Raw genomic sequence first — 20,187 nt, forward strand, 5'->3', positions numbered from 1 at the left:
CAGAACCGAATATATCACCTGTTGAAAACACAGTCGGGAATGGACGCAGTGTACTATATTATCACACTGTGTTGCTGGATAGGGAAGGGGGAGAAGTTGTATGCTGATTGGACAGCATCATACAGAAAACATTAGCTGCCCAGAGTAAAAAGGAGTCATCTCCTATTTGGCTATTAGAGCTACATTAGTATATATAAATAAATGCTCATAACTTTGCAAATAAACGTTTTTAAAACAAAAAACAACAAATCACACTGTAGTTATCAGCATCACAGCACCTATTAGGCTAGTTAGGAAATTGGGAATTGATAAACTGGTGACAGAGTCCATTTAAGGGACTATATACAGGAGTATGTAACAGAAAATAGTATTATAATTGACAGCAAGCAGAGATTTACTAAGGGCAGAAGTTGTCCAACCAACCTGATTTGTATTTATCAAGAGAAAAATAAAAGTCTGGACAAATGGGATGCTGTAGTTATAGTGATTTATACTCTAAATATTGCTCGCTTTTCAGAGCTGCAAGCCAGGGGCACAGCTGGAACCACTATTATTAATGTAATTAATCAGTGACAAAGAGGATGGAATTAAAATAACTCTTTCTATATGTGACAAACTTTAATATGTTTCTGGAAGTTCTCTTCTTAAAATAGAACGTTGTGAACAGGACTTGATCATGTGCAGGGAGACCCCATTGGATTTCAAATCCAACGCCTTAACCACTCGGCCATCACAACTTATGTACCCTGTCTGTTAAGACTTCTGGCAACTACACCTAAGGGGCTAGCCTAAAATATGAGATCAGTCTTTTGCTCTGAACTGAGCTGTGTGGTAGGACACCGTGAGAAGAAAAGTGCTTTGGTGCTGTGGCTTAGTTGGTTAAAGCGCCTGTCTAGTAAACAGGAGATCCTGAGTTCAAATCTCAGCAGTGCCTTGCTATTTGTTGCTTTAGTTTATTCACTTGTTTATTATTTAAGTTTACATAACTAAAGTATATGATGAATCAAATTCTTTATAGGCGATTAAAAATCTATCGGGTTTTTCATTGGTGACAGAGACCCCATGAATGTCATTGAGTTTTCTATAAGTAGTAAGTTCAGTACAAAGTAATTATAGACCAGTAAGCTTAACATCCATTGTGGGAAAAACTTTTGAAGAGCTCTTAAAGGGATTCTGTTACCAGTATATCAGGTCCCTAACTCCTAACTAGTCTAATAGGTGCTTTGCTGCTTATAACTACAGGGTGATTTGTAGTAAAAAAATGTTTATTATTTGCAAAGTTATGAGCATTTTCTAAATATGTAATTTAGCCTTTATTAGACATCTGGGAGGTAACAGCAGCAATTCTCCTGAGGTGGAGCTGACTCTCAGCATCTGATGCTGTCCTATCAGCATGAAGCTGCTTCACACACATTGTGAAACTCAAGCTACAGGGAAGGGGGATCAATTCAAACAGCCATATCTCGGGCTGTGGGCCACCTAAAAAAGCAGATTTGGTGGCATTTGAAAGACTGGATTCTACTCTTTCATATGACACCAAAATCACAGTTCTAGCTGTGACAGAACCGAAGATATCACCTGTTGAAACACAGTCGGGAATGGACGCAGTGTACTATATGATCACACTGTGTTGCTGGACAGGGAAGGGGGAGAAGTTGTATGCTGATTGGACAGCGTCATACAGAAAACATTAGCTGCCCAGAGTAAAAAGGAGTCATCTCCTATTTGGCTATTAGAGCTACATTAGTATATATAAATAAATGCTCATATCTTTGCAAATAAACGTTTTTAAAACAAAAAACAACAAATCACACTGTAGTTATCAGCATCACAGCACCTATTAGGCTAGTTAGGAAATTGGGAATTGATAAACTGGTGACAGAGTCCATTTAAGGGACTATATACAGGAGTATGTGACAGAAAATAGTATTATAATTGACAGCAAGCAGAGATTTACTAAGGGCAGAAGTTGTCCAACCAACTTGATTTGTATTTATCAAGAGAAAAATAAAAGTCTGGACAAATGGGATGCTGTAGTTATAGTGATTTATACTCTAAATATTGCTCGCTTTTCAGAGTTGTAAGCCAGGGGCACAGCTGGAAACACTATTATTAATGTAATTAATCAGTGACAAAGAGGATGGAATTGAAATAACTCTTTCTATAGGTGACAAACTTTAATATGTTTCTGGAAGTTCTCTTCTTAAAATAGAACGTTATGAACAGGACTTGAACCTGTGCAGGGAGACCCCATTGGATTTCAAATCCAACGCCTTAACCACTCGGCCATCACAACTTATGTACCCTGACTGTTAAGACTTCTGGCAACTACACCTAAGGGGCTAGCCTAAAATATGAGATCAGTCTTTTGCTCTGAACTGAGCTGTGTGGTAGGACACCGTGAGAAGAAAAGTGCTTTGGTGCTGTGGCTTAGTTGATTAAAGAGCCTGTCTAGTAAACAGGAGATCCTGAGTTCAAATCTCAGCAGTGCCTTGCTATTTGTTGCTTTAGTTTATTCACTTGTTTATTATTTAAGTTTACATAACTAAAGTATATGATGAATCAAATTCTTTATAGGCGATTAAAAATCTATCGGGTTTTTCATTGGTGACAGAGACCCCATGAATGTCATTGAGTTTTCTATAAGTAGTAAGTTCAATACAAAGTAATTATAGACCAGTAAGCTTAACATCCATTGTGGGAAAAACTTTTGAAGAGCTCTTAAAGGGACTCTGTTACCAGTATATCAGGTCCCTAACTCCTAACTAGTCTAATAGGTGCTTTGCTGCTGATAACTACAGGGTGATTTGTAGTAAAAAAATGTTTATTATTTGCAAAGTTATGAGCATTTTCTAAATATGTAATTTAGCCTTTATTAGACATCTGGGAGGTAACAGCAGCAATTCTCCTGAGGTGGAGCTGACTCTCAGCATCTGATGCTGTCCTATCAGCATGAAGCTGCTTCACACACATTGTGAAACTCAAGCTACAGGGAAGGGGGATCAATTCAAACAGCCATATCTCGGGCTGTGGGCCACCTAAAAAAGCAGATTTGGTGGCATTTGAAAGACTGGATTCTACTCTTTCATATGACACCAAAATCACAGTTCTAGCTGTGACAGAACCGAATATATCACCTGTTGAAAACACAGTCGGGAATGGACGCAGTGTACTATATTATCACACTGTGTTGCTGGATAGGGAAGGGGGAGAAGTTGTATGCTGATTGGACAGCATCATACAGAAAACATTAGCTGCCCAGAGTAAAAAGGAGTCATCTCCTATTTGGCTATTAGAGCTACATTAGTATATATAAATAAATGCTCATAACTTTGCAAATAAACGTTTTTAAAACAAAAAACAACAAATCACACTGTAGTTATCAGCATCACAGCACCTATTAGGCTAGTTAGGAAATTGGGAATTGATAAACTGGTGACAGAGTCCATTTAAGGGACTATATACAGGAGTATGTAACAGAAAATAGTATTATAATTGACAGCAAGCAGAGATTTACTAAGGGCAGAAGTTGTCCAACCAACCTGATTTGTATTTATCAAGAGAAAAATAAAAGTCTGGACAAATGGGATGCTGTAGTTATAGTGATTTATACTCTAAATATTGCTCGCTTTTCAGAGCTGTAAGCCAGGGGCACAGCTGGAACCACTATTATTAATGTAATTAATCAGTGACAAAGAGGATGGAATTAAAATAACTCTTTCTATATGTGACAAACTTTAATATGTTTCTGGAAGTTCTCTTCTTAAAATAGAACGTTGTGAACAGGACTTGATCATGTGCAGGGAGACCCCATTGGATTTCGAATCCAACGCCTTAACCACTCGGCCATCACAACTTATGTACCCTGTCTGTTAAGACTTCTGGCAACTACACCTAAGGGGCTAGCCTAAAATATGAGATCAGTCTTTTGCTCTGAACTGAGCTGTGTGGTAGGACACCGTGAGAAGAAAAGTGCTTTGGTGCTGTGGCTTAGTTGGTTAAAGCGCCTGTCTAGTAAACAGGAGATCCTGAGTTCAAATCTCAGCAGTGCCTTGCTATTTGTTGCTTTAGTTTATTCACTTGTTTATTATTTAAGTTTACATAACTAAAGTATATGATGAATCAAATTCTTTATAGGCGATTAAAAATCTATCGGGTTTTTCATTGGTGACAGAGACCCCATGAATGTCATTGAGTTTTCTATAAGTAGTAAGTTCAATACAAAGTAATTATAGACCAGTAAGCTTAACATCCATTGTGGGAAAAACTTTTGAAGAGCTCTTAAAGGGACTCTGTTACCAGTATATCAGGTCCCTAACTCCTAACTAGTCTAATAGGTGCTTTGCTGCTGATAACTACAGGGTGATTTGTAGTAAAAAAATGTTTATTATTTGCAAAGTTATGAGCATTTTCTAAATATGTAATTTAGCCTTTATTAGACATCTGGGAGGTAACAGCAGCAATTCTCCTGAGGTGGAGCTGACTCTCAGCATCTGATGCTGTCCTATCAGCATGAAGCTGCTTCACACACATTGTGAAACTCAAGCTACAGGGAAGGGGGATAAATTCAAACAGCCATATCTCGGGCTGTGGGCCACCTAAAAAAGCAGATTTGGTGGCATTTGAAAGACTGGATTCTACTCTTTCATATGACACCAAAATCACAGTTCTAGCTGTGACAGAACCGAAGATATCACCTGTTGAAACACAGTCGGGAATGGACGCAGTGTACTATATGATCACACTGTGTTGCTGGACAGGGAAGGGGGAGAAGTTGTATGCTGATTGGACAGCGTCATACAGAAAACATTAGCTGCCCAGAGTAAAAAGGAGTCATCTCCTATTTGGCTATTAGAGCTACATTAGTATATATAAATAAATGCTCATAACTTTGCAAATAAACGTTTTTAAAACAAAAAACAACAAATCACACTGTAGTTATCAGCATCACAGCACCTATTAGGCTAGTTAGGAAATTGGGAATTGATAAACTGGTGACAGAGTCCATTTAAGGGACTATATACAGGAGTATGTAACAGAAAATAGTATTATAATTGACAGCAAGCAGAGATTTACTAAGGGCAGAAGTTGTCCAACCAACCTGATTTGTATTTATCAAGAGAAAAATAAAAGTCTGGACAAATGGGATGCTGTAGTTATAGTGATTTATACTCTAAATATTGCTCGCTTTTCAGAGCTGCAAGCCAGGGGCACAGCTGGAACCACTATTATTAATGTAATTAATCAGTGACAAAGAGGATGGAATTAAAATAACTCTTTCTATATGTGACAAACTTTAATATGTTTCTGGAAGTTCTCTTCTTAAAATAGAACGTTGTGAACAGGACTTGATCATGTGCAGGGAGACCCCATTGGATTTCAAATCCAACGCCTTAACCACTCGGCCATCACAACTTATGTACCCTGTCTGTTAAGACTTCTGGCAACTACACCTAAGGGGCTAGCCTAAAATATGAGATCAGTCTTTTGCTCTGAACTGAGCTGTGTGGTAGGACACCGTGAGAAGAAAAGTGCTTTGGTGCTGTGGCTTAGTTGGTTAAAGCGCCTGTCTAGTAAACAGGAGATCCTGAGTTCAAATCTCAGCAGTGCCTTGCTATTTGTTGCTTTAGTTTATTCACTTGTTTATTATTTAAGTTTACATAACTAAAGTATATGATGAATCAAATTCTTTATAGGCGATTAAAAATCTATCGGGTTTTTCATTGGTGACAGAGACCCCATGAATGTCATTGAGTTTTCTATAAGTAGTAAGTTCAATACAAAGTAATTATAGACCAGTAAGCTTAACATCCATTGTGGGAAAAACTTTTGAAGAGCTCTTAAAGGGATTCTGTTACCAGTATATCAGGTCCCTAACTCCTAACTAGTCTAATAGGTGCTTTGCTGCTTATAACTACAGGGTGATTTGTAGTAAAAAAATGTTTATTATTTGCAAAGTTATGAGCATTTTCTAAATATGTAATTTAGCCTTTATTAGACATCTGGGAGGTAACAGCAGCAATTCTCCTGAGGTGGAGCTGACTCTCAGCATCTGATGCTGTCCTATCAGCATGAAGCTGCTTCACACACATTGTGAAACTCAAGCTACAGGGAAGGGGGATCAATTCAAACAGCCATATCTCGGGCTGTGGGCCACCTAAAAAAGCAGATTTGGTGGCATTTGAAAGACTGGATTCTACTCTTTCATATGACACCAAAATCACAGTTCTAGCTGTGACAGAACCGAATATATCACCTGTTGAAAACACAGTCGGGAATGGACGCAGTGTACTATATTATCACACTGTGTTGCTGGATAGGGAAGGGGGAGAAGTTGTATGCTGATTGGACAGCATCATACAGAAAACATTAGCTGCCCAGAGTAAAAAGGAGTCATCTCCTATTTGGCTATTAGAGCTACATTAGTATATATAAATAAATGCTCATAACTTTGCAAATAAACGTTTTTAAAACAAAAAACAACAAATCACACTGTAGTTATCAGCATCACAGCACCTATTAGGCTAGTTAGGAAATTGGGAATTGATAAACTGGTGACAGAGTCCATTTAAGGGACTATATACAGGAGTATGTAACAGAAAATAGTATTATAATTGACAGCAAGCAGAGATTTACTAAGGGCAGAAGTTGTCCAACCAACCTGATTTGTATTTATCAAGAGAAAAATAAAAGTCTGGACAAATGGGATGCTGTAGTTATAGTGATTTATACTCTAAATATTGCTCGCTTTTCAGAGCTGCAAGCCAGGGGCACAGCTGGAACCACTATTATTAATGTAATTAATCAGTGACAAAGAGGATGGAATTAAAATAACTCTTTCTATATGTGACAAACTTTAATATGTTTCTGGAAGTTCTCTTCTTAAAATAGAACGTTGTGAACAGGACTTGATCATGTGCAGGGAGACCCCATTGGATTTCAAATCCAACGCCTTAACCACTCGGCCATCACAACTTATGTACCCTGTCTGTTAAGACTTCTGGCAACTACACCTAAGGGGCTAGCCTAAAATATGAGATCAGTCTTTTGCTCTGAACTGAGCTGTGTGGTAGGACACCGTGAGAAGAAAAGTGCTTTGGTGCTGTGGCTTAGTTGGTTAAAGCGCCTGTCTAGTAAACAGGAGATCCTGAGTTCAAATCTCAGCAGTGCCTTGCTATTTGTTGCTTTAGTTTATTCACTTGTTTATTATTTAAGTTTACATAACTAAAGTATATGATGAATCAAATTCTTTATAGGCGATTAAAAATCTATCGGGTTTTTCATTGGTGACAGAGACCCCATGAATGTCATTGAGTTTTCTATAAGTAGTAAGTTCAGTACAAAGTAATTATAGACCAGTAAGCTTAACATCCATTGTGGGAAAAACTTTTGAAGAGCTCTTAAAGGGATTCTGTTACCAGTATATCAGGTCCCTAACTCCTAACTAGTCTAATAGGTGCTTTGCTGCTTATAACTACAGGGTGATTTGTAGTAAAAAAATGTTTATTATTTGCAAAGTTATGAGCATTTTCTAAATATGTAATTTAGCCTTTATTAGACATCTGGGAGGTAACAGCAGCAATTCTCCTGAGGTGGAGCTGACTCTCAGCATCTGATGCTGTCCTATCAGCATGAAGCTGCTTCACACACATTGTGAAACTCAAGCTACAGGGAAGGGGGATCAATTCAAACAGCCATATCTCGGGCTGTGGGCCACCTAAAAAAGCAGATTTGGTGGCATTTGAAAGACTGGATTCTACTCTTTCATATGACACCAAAATCACAGTTCTAGCTGTGACAGAACCGAAGATATCACCTGTTGAAACACAGTCGGGAATGGACGCAGTGTACTATATGATCACACTGTGTTGCTGGACAGGGAAGGGGGAGAAGTTGTATGCTGATTGGACAGCGTCATACAGAAAACATTAGCTGCCCAGAGTAAAAAGGAGTCATCTCCTATTTGGCTATTAGAGCTACATTAGTATATATAAATAAATGCTCATAACTTTGCAAATAAACGTTTTTAAAACAAAAAACAACAAATCACACTGTAGTTATCAGCATCACAGCACCTATTAGGCTAGTTAGGAAATTGGGAATTGATAAACTGGTGACAGAGTCCATTTAAGGGACTATATACAGGAGTATGTAACAGAAAATAGTATTATAATTGACAGCAAGCAGAGATTTACTAAGGGCAGAAGTTGTCCAACCAACCTGATTTGTATTTATCAAGAGAAAAATAAAAGTCTGGACAAATGGGATGCTGTAGTTATAGTGATTTATACTCTAAATATTGCTCGCTTTTCAGAGCTGCAAGCCAGGGGCACAGCTGGAAACACTATTATTAATGTAATTAATCAGTGACAAAGAGGATGGAATTGAAATAACTCTTTCTATAGGTGACAAACTTTAATATGTTTCTGGAAGTTCTCTTCTTAAAATAGAACGTTATGAACAGGACTTGAACCTGTGCAGGGAGACCCCATTGGATTTCAAATCCAACGCCTTAACCACTCGGCCATCACAACTTATGTACCCTGACTGTTAAGACTTCTGGCAACTACACCTAAGGGGCTAGCCTAAAATATGAGATCAGTCTTTTGCTCTGAACTGAGCTGTGTGGTAGGACACCGTGAGAAGAAAAGTGCTTTGGTGCTGTGGCTTAGTTGATTAAAGAGCCTGTCTAGTAAACAGGAGATCCTGAGTTCAAAACTCAGCAGTGCCTTGCTATCAGTTGCTTTAGTTTATTCACTTGCTTATTATTTAAGTTTACATAACTAAAGTATATGATTAATCAAATTCTTTATAGGCAATTAAAAATCTATCGGGTTTTTCATTGGTGACAGAGACCCCATGAATGTCATTGAGTTTTCTATAAGTAGTAAGTTCAATACTAAGTAATTATAGACCAGTAAGCTTAACATCCATTGTGGGAAAAACTTTTGAAGAGCTCTTAAAGGGACTCTGTTACCAGTATATCAGGTCCCTAACTCCTAACTAGTCTAATAGGTGCTTTGCTGCTGATAACTACAGGGTGATTTGTAGTAAAAAAATGTTTATTATTTGCAAAGTTATGAGCATTTTCTAAATATGTAATTTAGCCTTTATTAGACATCTGGGAGGTAACAGCAGCAATTCTCCTGAGGTGGAGCTGACTCTCAGCATCTGATGCTGTCCTATCAGCATGAAGCTGCTTCACACACATTGTGAAACTCAAGCTACAGGGAAGGGGGATCAATTCAAACAGCCATATCTCGGGCTGTGGGCCACCTAAAAAAACAGATTTGGTGGCATTTGAAAGACTGGATTCTGCTCTTTCATAAGACACCAAAATCACAGTTCTAGCTGTGACAGAACCGAAGATATCACCTGTTGAAACACAGTCGGGAATGGACGCAGTGTACTATATGATCACACTGTGTTGCTGGACAGGGAAGGGGGAGAAGTTGTATGCTGATTGGACAGCGTCATACAGAAAACATTACCTGCCCAGAGTAAAAAGGAGTCATCTCCTATTTGGCTATTAGAGCTACATTAGTATATATAAATAAATGCTCATAACTTTGCAAATAAACGTTTTTAAAACAAAAAACAACAAATCACACTGTAGTTATCAGCATCACAGCACCTATTAGGCTAGTTAGGAAATTGGGAATTGATAAACTGGTGACAGAGTCCATTTAAGGGACTATATACAGGAGTATGTGACAGAAAATAGTATTATAATTGACAGCAAGCAGAGATTTACTAAGGGCAGAAGTTGTCCAACCAACTTGATTTGTATTTATCAAGAGAAAAATAAAAGTCTGGACAAATGGGATGCTGTAGTTATAGTGATTTATACTCTAAATATTGCTCGCTTTTCAGAGTTGTAAGCCAGGGGCACAGCTGGAAACACTATTATTAATGTAATTAATCAGTGACAAAGAGGATGGAATTGAAATAACTCTTTCTATAGGTGACAAACTTTAATATGTTTCTGGAAGTTCTCTTCTTAAAATAGAACGTTATGAACAGGACTTGAACCTGTGCAGGGAGACCCCATTGGACTTCAAATCCAACGCCTTAACCACTCGGCCATCACAACTTATGTACCCTGACTGTTAAGACTTCTGGCAACTACACCTAAGGGGCTAGCCTAAAATATGAGATCAGTCTTTTGCTCTGAACTGAGCTGTGTGGTAGGACACCGTGAGAAGAAAAGTGCTTTGGTGCTGTGGCTTAGTTGGTTAAAGTGCCTGTCTAGTAAACAGGAGATCCTGAGTTCAAAACTCAGCAGTGCCTTGCTATCAGTTGCTTTAGTTTATTCACTTGCTTATTATTTAAGTTTACATAACTAAAGTATATGATTAATCAAATTCTTTATAGGCAATTAAAAATCTATCGGGTTTTTCATTGGTGACAGAGACCCCATGAATGTCATTGAGTTTTCTATAAGTAGTAAGTTCAATACTAAGTAATTATAGACCAGTAAGCTTAACATCCATTGTGGGAAAAACTTTTGAAGAGCTCTTAAAGGGACTCTGTTACCAGTATATCAGGTCCCTAACTCCTAACTAGTCTAATAGGTGCTTTGCTGCTGATAACTACAGGGTGATTTGTAGTAAAAAAATGTTTATTATTTGCAAAGTTATGAGCATTTTCTAAATATGTAATTTAGCCTTTATTAGACATCTGGGAGGTAACAGCAGCAATTCTCCTGAGGTGGAGCTGACTCTCAGCATCTGATGCTGTCCTATCAGCATGAAGCTGCTTCACACACATTGTGAAACTCAAGCTACAGGGAAGGGGGATTAATTCAAACAGCCATATCTCGGGCTGTGGGCCACCTAAAAAAGCAGATTTGGTGGCATTTGAAAGACTGGATTCTACTCTTTCATATGACACCAAAATCACAGTTCTAGCTGTGACAGAACCGAAGATATCACCTGTTGAAACACAGTCGGGAATGGACGCAGTGTACTATATGATCACACTGTGTTGCTGGACAGGGAAGGGGGAGAAGTTGTATGCTGATTGGACAGCGTCATACAGAAAACATTAGCTGCCCAGAGTAAAAAGGAGTCATCTCCTATTTGGCTATTAGAGCTACATTAGTATATATAAATAAATGCTCATAACTTTGCAAATAAACGTTTTTAAAACAAAAAACAACCAATCACACTGTAGTTATCAGCATCACAGCACCTATTAGGCTAGTTAGGAAATTGGGAATTGATAAACTGGTGACAGAGTCCATTTAAGGGACTATATACAGGAGTATGTGACAGAAAATAGTATTATAATTGACAGCAAGCAGAGATTTACTAAGGGCAGAAGTTGTCCAACCAACTTGATTTGTATTTATCAAGAGAAAAATAAAAGTCTGGACAAATGGGATGCTGTAGTTATAGTGATTTATACTCTAAATATTGCTCGCTTTTCAGAGTTGTAAGCCAGGGGCACAGCTGGAAACACTATTATTAATGTAATTAATCAGTGACAAAGAGGATGGAATTGAAATAACTCTTTCTATAGGTGACAAACTTTAATATGTTTCTGGAAGTTCTCTTCTTAAAATAGAACGTTATGAACAGGACTTGAACCTGTGCAGGGAGACCCCATTGGATTTCAAATCCAACGCCTTAACCACTCGGCCATCACAACTTATGTACCCTGACTATTAAGACTTCTGGCAACTACACCTAAGGGGCTAGCCTAAAATATGAGATCAGTCTTTTGCTGTGAACTGAGCTGTGTGGTAGTACACCGTGAGAAGAAAAGTGCTTTGGTGCTGTGGCTTAGTTGGTTAAAGTGCCTGTCTAGTAAACAGGAGATCCTGAGTTCAAAACTCAGCAGTGCCTTGCTATCAGTTGCTTTAGTTTATTCACTTGCTTATTATTTAAGTTTACATAACTAAAGTATATGATTAATCAAATTCTTTATAGGCAATTAAAAATCTATCGGGTTTTTCATTGGTGACAGAGACCCCATGAATGTCATTGAGTTTTGTATAATTAGTAAGTTCAATACAAAGTAATTATAGACCAGTAAGCTTAACATCCATTGTGGGAAAAACTTTTGAAGAGCTCTTAAAGGGACTCTGTTACCAGTATATCAGGTCCCTAACTCCTAACTAGTCTAATAGGTGCTTTGCTGCTGATAACTACAGGGTGATTTGTAGTAAAAAAATGTTTATTATTTGCAAAGTTATGAGCATTTTCTAAATATGTAATTTAGCCTTTATTAGACATCTGGGAGGTAACAGCAGCAATTCTCCTGAGGTGGAGCTGACTCTCAGCATCTGATGCTGTCCTATCAGCATGAAGCTGCTTCACACACATTGTGAAACTCAAGCTACAGGGAAGGGGGATTAATTCAAACAGCCATATCTCGGGCTGTGGGCCACCTAAAAAAGCAGATTTGGTGGCATTTGAAAGACTGGATTCTACTCTTTCATATGACACCAAAATCACAGTTCTAGCTGTGACAGAACCGAAGATATCACCTGTTGAAACACAGTCGGGAATGGACGCAGTGTACTATATGATCACACTGTGTTGCTGGACAGGGAAGGGGGAGAAGTTGTATGCTGATTGGACAGCGTCATACAGAAAACATTAGCTGCCCAGAGTAAAAAGGAGTCATCTCCTATTTGGCTATTAGAGCTACATTAGTATATATAAATAAATGCTCATAACTTTGCAAATAAACGTTTTTAAAACAAAAAACAACAAATCACACTGTAGTTATCAGCATCACAGCACCTATTAGGCTAGTTAGGAAATTGGGAATTGATAAACTGGTGACAGAGTCCATTTAAGGGACTATATACAGGAGTATTTATACTCTAAATATTGCTCGCTTTTCAGAGTTGTAAGCCAGGGGCACAGCTGGAAACACTATTATTAATGTAATTAATCAGTGACAAAGAGGATGGAATTGAAATAACTCTTTCTATAGGTGACAAACTTTAATATGTTTCTGGAAGTTCTCTTCTTAAAATAGAACGTTATGAACAGGACTTGAACCTGTGCAGGGAGACCCCATTGGACTTCAAATCCAACGCCTTAACCACTCGGCCATCACAACTTATGTACCCTGACTGTTAAGACTTCTGGCAACTACACCTAAGGGGCTAGCCTAAAATATGAGATCAGTCTTTTGCTCTGAACTGAGCTGTGTGGTAGGACACCGTGAGAAGAAAAGTGCTTTGGTGCTGTGGCTTAGTTGGTTAAAGTGCCTGTCTAGTAAACAGGAGATCCTGAGTTCAAAACTCAGCAGTGCCTTGCTATCAGTTGCTTTAGTTTATTCACTTGCTTATTATTTAAGTTTACATAACTAAAGTATATGATTAATCAAATTCTTTATAGGCAATTAAAAATCTATCGGGTTTTTCATTGGTGACAGAGACCCCATGAATGTCATTGAGTTTTCTATAAGTAGTAAGTTCAATACTAAGTAATTATAGACCAGTAAGCTTAACATCCATTGTGGGAAAAACTTTTGAAGAGCTCTTAAAGGGACTCTGTTACCAGTATATCAGGTCCCTAACTCCTAACTAGTCTAATAGGTGCTTTGCTGCTGATAACTACAGGGTGATTTGTAGTAAAAAAATGTTTATTATTTGCAAAGTTATGAGCATTTTCTAAATATGTAATTTAGCCTTTATTAGACATCTGGGAGGTAACAGCAGCAATTCTCCTGAGGTGGAGCTGACTCTCAGCATCTGATGCTGTCCTATCAGCATGAAGCTGCTTCACACACATTGTGAAACTCAAGCTACAGGGAAGGGGGATCAATTCAAACAGCCATATCTCGGGCTGTGGGCCACCTAAAAAAGCAGATTTGGTGGCATTTGAAAGACTGGATTCTACTCTTTCATATGACACCAAAATCACAGTTCTAGCTGTGACAGAACCGAAGATATCACCTGTTGAAACACAGTCGGGAATGGACGCAGTGTACTATATGATCACACTGTGCTGCTGGACAGGGAAGGGGGAGAAGTTGTATGCTGATTGGACAGCGTCATACAGAAAACATTAGCTGCCCAGAGTAAAAAGGAGTCATCTCCTATTTGGCTATTAGAGCTACATTAGTATATATAAATAAATGCTCATAACTTTGCAAATAAACGTTTTTAAAACAAAAAACAACAAATCACACTGTAGTTATCAGCATCACAGCACCTATTAGGCTAGTTAGGAAATTGGGAATTGATAAACTGGTGACAGAGTCCATTTAAGGGACTATATACAGGAGTATGTGACAGAAAATAGTATTATAATTGACAGCAAGCAGAGATTTACTAAGGGCAGAAGTTGTCCAACCAACTTGATTTGTATTTATCAAGAGAAAAATAAAAGTCTGGACAAATGGGATGCTGTAGTTATAGTGATTTATACTCTAAATATTGCTCGCTTTTCAGAGTTGTAAGCCAGGGGCACAGCTGGAAACACTATTATTAATGTAATTAATCAGTGACAAAGAGGATGGAATTGAAATAACTCTTTCTATAGGTGACAAACTTTAATATGTTTCTGGAAGTTCTCTTCTTAAAATAGAACGTTATGAACAGGACTTGAACCTGTGCAGGGAGACCCCATTGGACTTCAAATCCAACGCCTTAACCACACGGCCATCACAACTTATGTACCCTGACTGTTAAGACTTCTGGCAACTACACCTAAGGGGCTAGCCTAAAATATGAGATCAGTCTTTTGCTCTGAACTGAGCTGTGTGGTAGGACACCATGAGAAGAAAAGTGCTTTGGTGCTGTGGCTTAGTTGGTTAAAGTGCCTGTCTAGTAAACAGGAGATCCTGAGTTCAAAACTCAGCAGTGCCTTGCTATCAGTTGCTTTAGTTTATTCACTTGCTTATTATTTAAGTTTACATAACTAAAGTATATGATTAATCAAATTCTTTATAGGCGATTAAAAATCTATCGGGTTTTTCATTGGTGACAGAGACCCCATGAATGTCATTGAGTTTTGTATAATTAGTAAGTTCAATACAAAGTAATTATAGACCAGTAAGCTTAACATCCATTGTGGGAAAAACTTTTGAAGAGCTCTTAAAGGGACTCTGTTACCAGTATATCAGGTCCCTAACTCCTAACTAGTCTAATAGGTGCTTTGCTGCTGATAACTACAGGGTGATTTGTAGTAAAAAAATGTTTATTATTTGCAAAGTTATGAGCATTTTCTAAATATGTAATTTAGCCTTTATTAGACATCTGGGAGGTAACAGCAGCAATTCTCCTGAGGTGGAGCTGACTCTCAGCATCTGATGCTGTCCTATCAGCATGAAGCTGCTTCACACACATTGTGAAACTCAAGCTACAGGGAAGGGGGATCAATTCAAACAGCCATATATCGGGCTGTGGGCCACCTAAAAAAGCAGATTTGGTGGCATTTGAAAGACTGGATTCTACTCTTTCATATGACACCAAAATCACAGTTCTAGCTGTGACAGAACCGAAGATATCACCTGTTGAAAACACAGTCGGGAATGGACGCAGTGTACTATATGATCACACTGTGTTGCTGGACAGGGAAGGGGGAGAAGTTGTATGCTGATTGGACAGCGTCATACAGAAAACATTAGCTGCCCAGAGTAAAAAGGAGTCATCTCCTATTTGGCTATTAGAGCTACATTAGTATATATAAATAAATGCTCATAACTTTGCAAATAAACGTTTTTAAAACAAAAAACAACAAATCACACTGTAGTTATCAGCATCACAGCACCTATTAGGCTAGTTAGGAAATTGGGAATTGATAAACTGGTGACAGAGTCCATTTAAGGGACTATATACAGGAGTATGTGACAGAAAATAGTATTATAATTGACAGCAAGCAGAGATTTACTAAGGGCAGAAGTTGTCCAACCAACTTGATTTGTATTTATCAAGAGAAAAATAAAAGTCTGGACAAATGGGATGCTGTAGTTATAGTGATTTATACTCTAAATATTGCTCGCTTTTCAGAGTTGTAAGCCAGGGGCACAGCTGGAAACACTATTATTAATGTCATTAATCAGTGACAAAGAGGATGGAATTGAAATAACTCTTTCTATAGGTGACAAACTTTAATATGTTTCTGGAAGTTCTCTTCTTAAAATAGAACGTTATGAACAGGACTTGAACCTGTGCAGGGAGACCCCATTGGACTTCAAATCCAACGCCTTAACCACACGGCCATCACAACTTATGTACCCTGACTGTTAAGACTTCTGGCAACTACACCTAAGGGGCTAGCCTAAAATATGAGATCAGTCTTTTGCTCTGAACTGAGCTGTGTGGTAGGACACCATGAGAAGAAAAGTGCTTTGGTGCTGTGGCTTAGTTGGTTAAAGTGCCTGTCTAGTAAACAGGAGATCCTGAGTTCAAAACTCAGCAGTGCCTTGCTATCAGTTGCTTTAGTTTATTCACTTGCTTATTATTTAAGTTTACATAACTAAAGTATATGATTAATCAAATTCTTTATAGGCGATTAAAAATCTATCGGGTTTTTCATTGGTGACAGAGACCCCATGAATGTCATTGAGTTTTGTATAATTAGTAAGTTCAATACAAAGTAATTATAGACCAGTAAGCTTAACATCCATTGTGGGAAAAACTTTTGAAGAGCTCTTAAAGGGACTCTGTTACCAGTATATCAGGTCCCTAACTCCTAACTAGTCTAATAGGTGCTTTGCTGCTGATAACTACAGGGTGATTTGTAGTAAAAAAATGTTTATTATTTGCAAAGTTATGAGCATTTTCTAAATATGTAATTTAGCCTTTATTAGACATCTGGGAGGTAACAGCAGCAATTCTCCTGAGGTGGAGCTGACTCTCAGCATCTGATGCTGTCCTATCAGCATGAAGCTGCTTCACACACATTGTGAAACTCAAGCTACAGGGAAGGGGGATAAATTCAAACAGCCATATCTCGGGCTGTGGGCCACCTAAAAAAGCAGATTTGGTGGCATTTGAAAGACTGGATTCTACTCTTTCATATGACACCAAAATCACAGTTCTAGCTGTGACAGAACCGAAGATATCACCTGTTGAAAACACAGTCGGGAATGGACGCAGTGTACTATATGATCACACTGTGTTGCTGGACAGGGAAGGGGGAGAAGTTGTATGCTGATTGGACAGCGTCATACAGAAAACATTAGCTGCCCAGAGTAAAAAGGAGTCATCTCCTATTTGGCTATTAGAGCTACATTAGTATATATAAATAAATGCTCATAACTTTGCAAATAAACGTTTTTAAAACAAAAAACAACAAATCACACTGTAGTTATCAGCATCACAGCACCTATTAGGCTAGTTAGGAAATTGGGAATTGATAAACTGGTGACAGAGTCCATTTAAGGGACTATATACAGGAGTATGTGACAGAAAATAGTATTATAATTGACAGCAAGCAGAGATTTACTAAGGGCAGAAGTTGTCCAACCAACTTGATTTGTATTTATCAAGAGAAAAATAAAAGTCTGGACAAATGGGATGCTGTAGTTATAGTGATTTATACTCTAAATATTGCTCGCTTTTCAGAGTTGTAAGCCAGGGGCACAGCTGGAAACACTATTATTAATGTCATTAATCAGTGACAAAGAGGATGGAATTGAAATAACTCTTTCTATAGGTGACAAACTTTAATATGTTTCTGGAAGTTCTCTTCTTAAAATAGAACATTATGAACAGGACTTGAACCTGTGCAGGGAGACCCCATTGGACTTCAAATCCAACGCCTTAACCACACGGCCATCACAACTTATGTACCCTGACTGTTAAGACTTCTGGCAACTACACCTAAGGGGCTAGCCTAAAATATGAGATCAGTCTTTTGCTCTGAACTGAGCTGTGTGGTAGGACACCATGAGAAGAAAAGTGCTTTGGTGCTGTGGCTTAGTTGGGTAAAGTGCCTGTCTAGTAAACAGGAGATCCTGAGTTCAAAACTCAGCAGTGCCTTGCTATCAGTTGCTTTAGTTTATTCACTTGCTTATTATTTAAGTTTACATAACTTAAGTATATGATTAATCAAATTCTTTATAGGCGATTAAAAATCTATCGGGTTTTTCATTGGTGACAGAGACCCCATGAATGTCATTGAGTTTTGTATAATTAGTAAGTTCAATACAAAGTAATTATAGACCAGTAAGCTTAACATCCATTGTGGGAAAAACTTTTGAAGAGCTCTTAAAGGGACTCTGTTACCAGTATATCAGGTCCCTAACTCCTAACTAGTCTAATAGGTGCTTTGCTGCTGATAACTACAGGGTGATTTGTAGTAAAAAAATGTTTATTATTTGCAAAGTTATGAGCATTTTCTAAATATGTAATTTAGCCTTTATTAGACATCTGGGAGGTAACAGCAGCAATTCTCCTGAGGTGGAGCTGACTCTCAGCATCTGATGCTGTCCTATCAGCATGAAGCTGCTTCACACACATTGTGAAACTCAAGCTACAGGGAAGGGGGATCAATTCAAACAGCCATATATCGGGCTGTGGGCCACCTAAAAAAGCAGATTTGGTGGCATTTGAAAGACTGGATTCTACTCTTTCATATGACACCAAAATCACAGTTCTAGCTGTGACAGAACCGAAGATATCACCTGTTGAAAACACAGTCGGGAATGGACGCAGTGTACTATATGATCACACTGTGTTGCTGGACAGGGAAGGGGGAGAAGTTGTATGCTGATTGGACAGCGTCATACAGAAAACATTAGCTGCCCAGAGTAAAAAGGAGTCATCTCCTATTTGGCTATTAGAGCTACATTAGTATATATAAATAAATGCTCATAACTTTGCAAATAAACGTTTTTAAAACAAAAAACAACAAATCACACTGTAGTTATCAGCATCAGAGCGCCTATTAGGCTAGTTAGGAAATTGGGAATTGATAAACTGGTGACAGAGTCCATTTAAGGGACTATATACAGGAGTATGTAACAGAAAATAGTATTATAATTGACAGCAAGCAGAGATTTACTAAGGGCAGAAGTTGTCCAACCAACCTGATTTGTATTTATCAAGAGAAAAATAAAAGTCTGGACAAATGGGATGCTGTAGTTATAGTGATTTATACTCTAAATATTGCTCCCTTTTCAGAGTTGTAAGCCAGGGGCACAGCTGGAACCACTATTATTAATGTAATTAATCAGTGACAAAGAGGATGGAATTAAAATAACTCTTTCTATATGTGACAAACTTTAATATGTTTCTGGAAGTTCTCTTCTTAAAATAGAACGTTGTGAACAGGACTTGATCATGTGCAGGGAGACCCCATTGGATTCCAAATCCAACGCCTTAACCACTCGGCCATCACAACTTATGTACCCTGTCTGTTAAGACTTCAGGCAACTACACCTAAGGGGCTAGCCTAAAATATGAGATCAGTCTTTTGCTCTGAACTGAGCTGTGTGGTAGGACACCGTGAGAAGAAAAGTGCTTTGGTGCTGTGGCTTAGTTGGTTAAAGTGCCTGTCTAGTAAACAGGAGATCCTGAGTTCAAATCTCAGCAGTGCCTTGCTATTTGTTGCTTTAGTTTATTCACTTGTTTATTATTTAAGTTTACATAACTAAAGTATATGATGAATCAAATTCTTTATAGGCGATTAAAAATCTATCGGGTTTTTCATTGGTGACAGAGACCCCATGAATGTCATTGAGTTTTCTATAAGTAGTAAGTTCAATACAAAGTAATTATAGACCAGTAAGCTTAACATCCATTGTGGGAAAAACTTTTGAAGAGCTCTTAAAGGGACTCTGTTACCAGTTTATCAGGTCCCTAACTCCTAACTAGTCTAATAGGTGCTTTGCTGCTGATAACTACAGGGTGATTTGTAGTAAAAAAATGTTTATTATTTGCAAAGTTATGAGCATTTTCTAAATATGTAATTTAGCCTTTATTAGACATCTGGGAGGTAACAGCAGCAATTCTCCTGAGGTGGAGCGGACTCTCAGCATCTGATGCTGTCCTATCAGCATGAAGCTGCTTCACACACATTGTGAAACTCAAGCTACAGGGAAGGGGGATCAATTCAAACAGCCATATCTCGGGCTGTGGGCCACCTAAAAAAGCAGATTTGGTGGCATTTGAAAGACTGGATTCTACTCTTTCATATGACACCAAAATCACAGTTCTAGCTGTGACAGAACCGAAGATATCACCTGTTGAAAACACAGTCGGGAATGGACGCA

General features: G+C 38.2%; 9 non-coding genes across 9 annotated transcripts; 4 read left to right on the forward strand and 5 right to left on the reverse strand.

Moving 5' to 3' along the window:
- The first annotated feature begins 860 nt into the window (after positions 1-860).
- On the forward strand, positions 861-934 carry TRNAT-AGU (transfer RNA threonine (anticodon AGU)). The gene has a single exon. It is a non-coding gene; the product is annotated as a tRNA-Thr (tRNA).
- Positions 935-2,214: 1,280 nt separating this feature from the next.
- On the reverse strand, positions 2,215-2,296 carry TRNAS-UGA (transfer RNA serine (anticodon UGA)). The gene has a single exon. It is a non-coding gene; the product is annotated as a tRNA-Ser (tRNA).
- A 1,478-nt stretch (positions 2,297-3,774) lies between these two features.
- TRNAS-CGA (transfer RNA serine (anticodon CGA)) lies at positions 3,775-3,856 on the reverse strand. The gene has a single exon. It is a non-coding gene; the product is annotated as a tRNA-Ser (tRNA).
- A 123-nt stretch (positions 3,857-3,979) lies between these two features.
- TRNAT-AGU (transfer RNA threonine (anticodon AGU)) lies at positions 3,980-4,053 on the forward strand. Its single transcript has one exon. It is a non-coding gene; the product is annotated as a tRNA-Thr (tRNA).
- A 1,485-nt stretch (positions 4,054-5,538) lies between these two features.
- Positions 5,539-5,612, forward strand: TRNAT-AGU (transfer RNA threonine (anticodon AGU)). Its single transcript has one exon. It is a non-coding gene; the product is annotated as a tRNA-Thr (tRNA).
- A 1,486-nt stretch (positions 5,613-7,098) lies between these two features.
- On the forward strand, positions 7,099-7,172 carry TRNAT-AGU (transfer RNA threonine (anticodon AGU)). Its single transcript has one exon. It is a non-coding gene; the product is annotated as a tRNA-Thr (tRNA).
- Positions 7,173-8,452: 1,280 nt separating this feature from the next.
- Positions 8,453-8,534, reverse strand: TRNAS-UGA (transfer RNA serine (anticodon UGA)). The gene has a single exon. It is a non-coding gene; the product is annotated as a tRNA-Ser (tRNA).
- Positions 8,535-11,570: 3,036 nt separating this feature from the next.
- TRNAS-UGA (transfer RNA serine (anticodon UGA)) lies at positions 11,571-11,652 on the reverse strand. The gene has a single exon. It is a non-coding gene; the product is annotated as a tRNA-Ser (tRNA).
- Positions 11,653-19,234: 7,582 nt separating this feature from the next.
- TRNAP-UGG (transfer RNA proline (anticodon UGG)) lies at positions 19,235-19,316 on the reverse strand. Its single transcript has one exon. It is a non-coding gene; the product is annotated as a tRNA-Pro (tRNA).
- Positions 19,317-20,187: the final 871 nt, after the last annotated feature.

Source organism: Rhinoderma darwinii (assembly GCF_050947455.1).
Source record: "Rhinoderma darwinii isolate aRhiDar2 chromosome 3 unlocalized genomic scaffold, aRhiDar2.hap1 SUPER_3_unloc_13, whole genome shotgun sequence".
Lineage (NCBI taxonomy): Eukaryota > Metazoa > Chordata > Amphibia > Anura > Rhinodermatidae > Rhinoderma > Rhinoderma darwinii.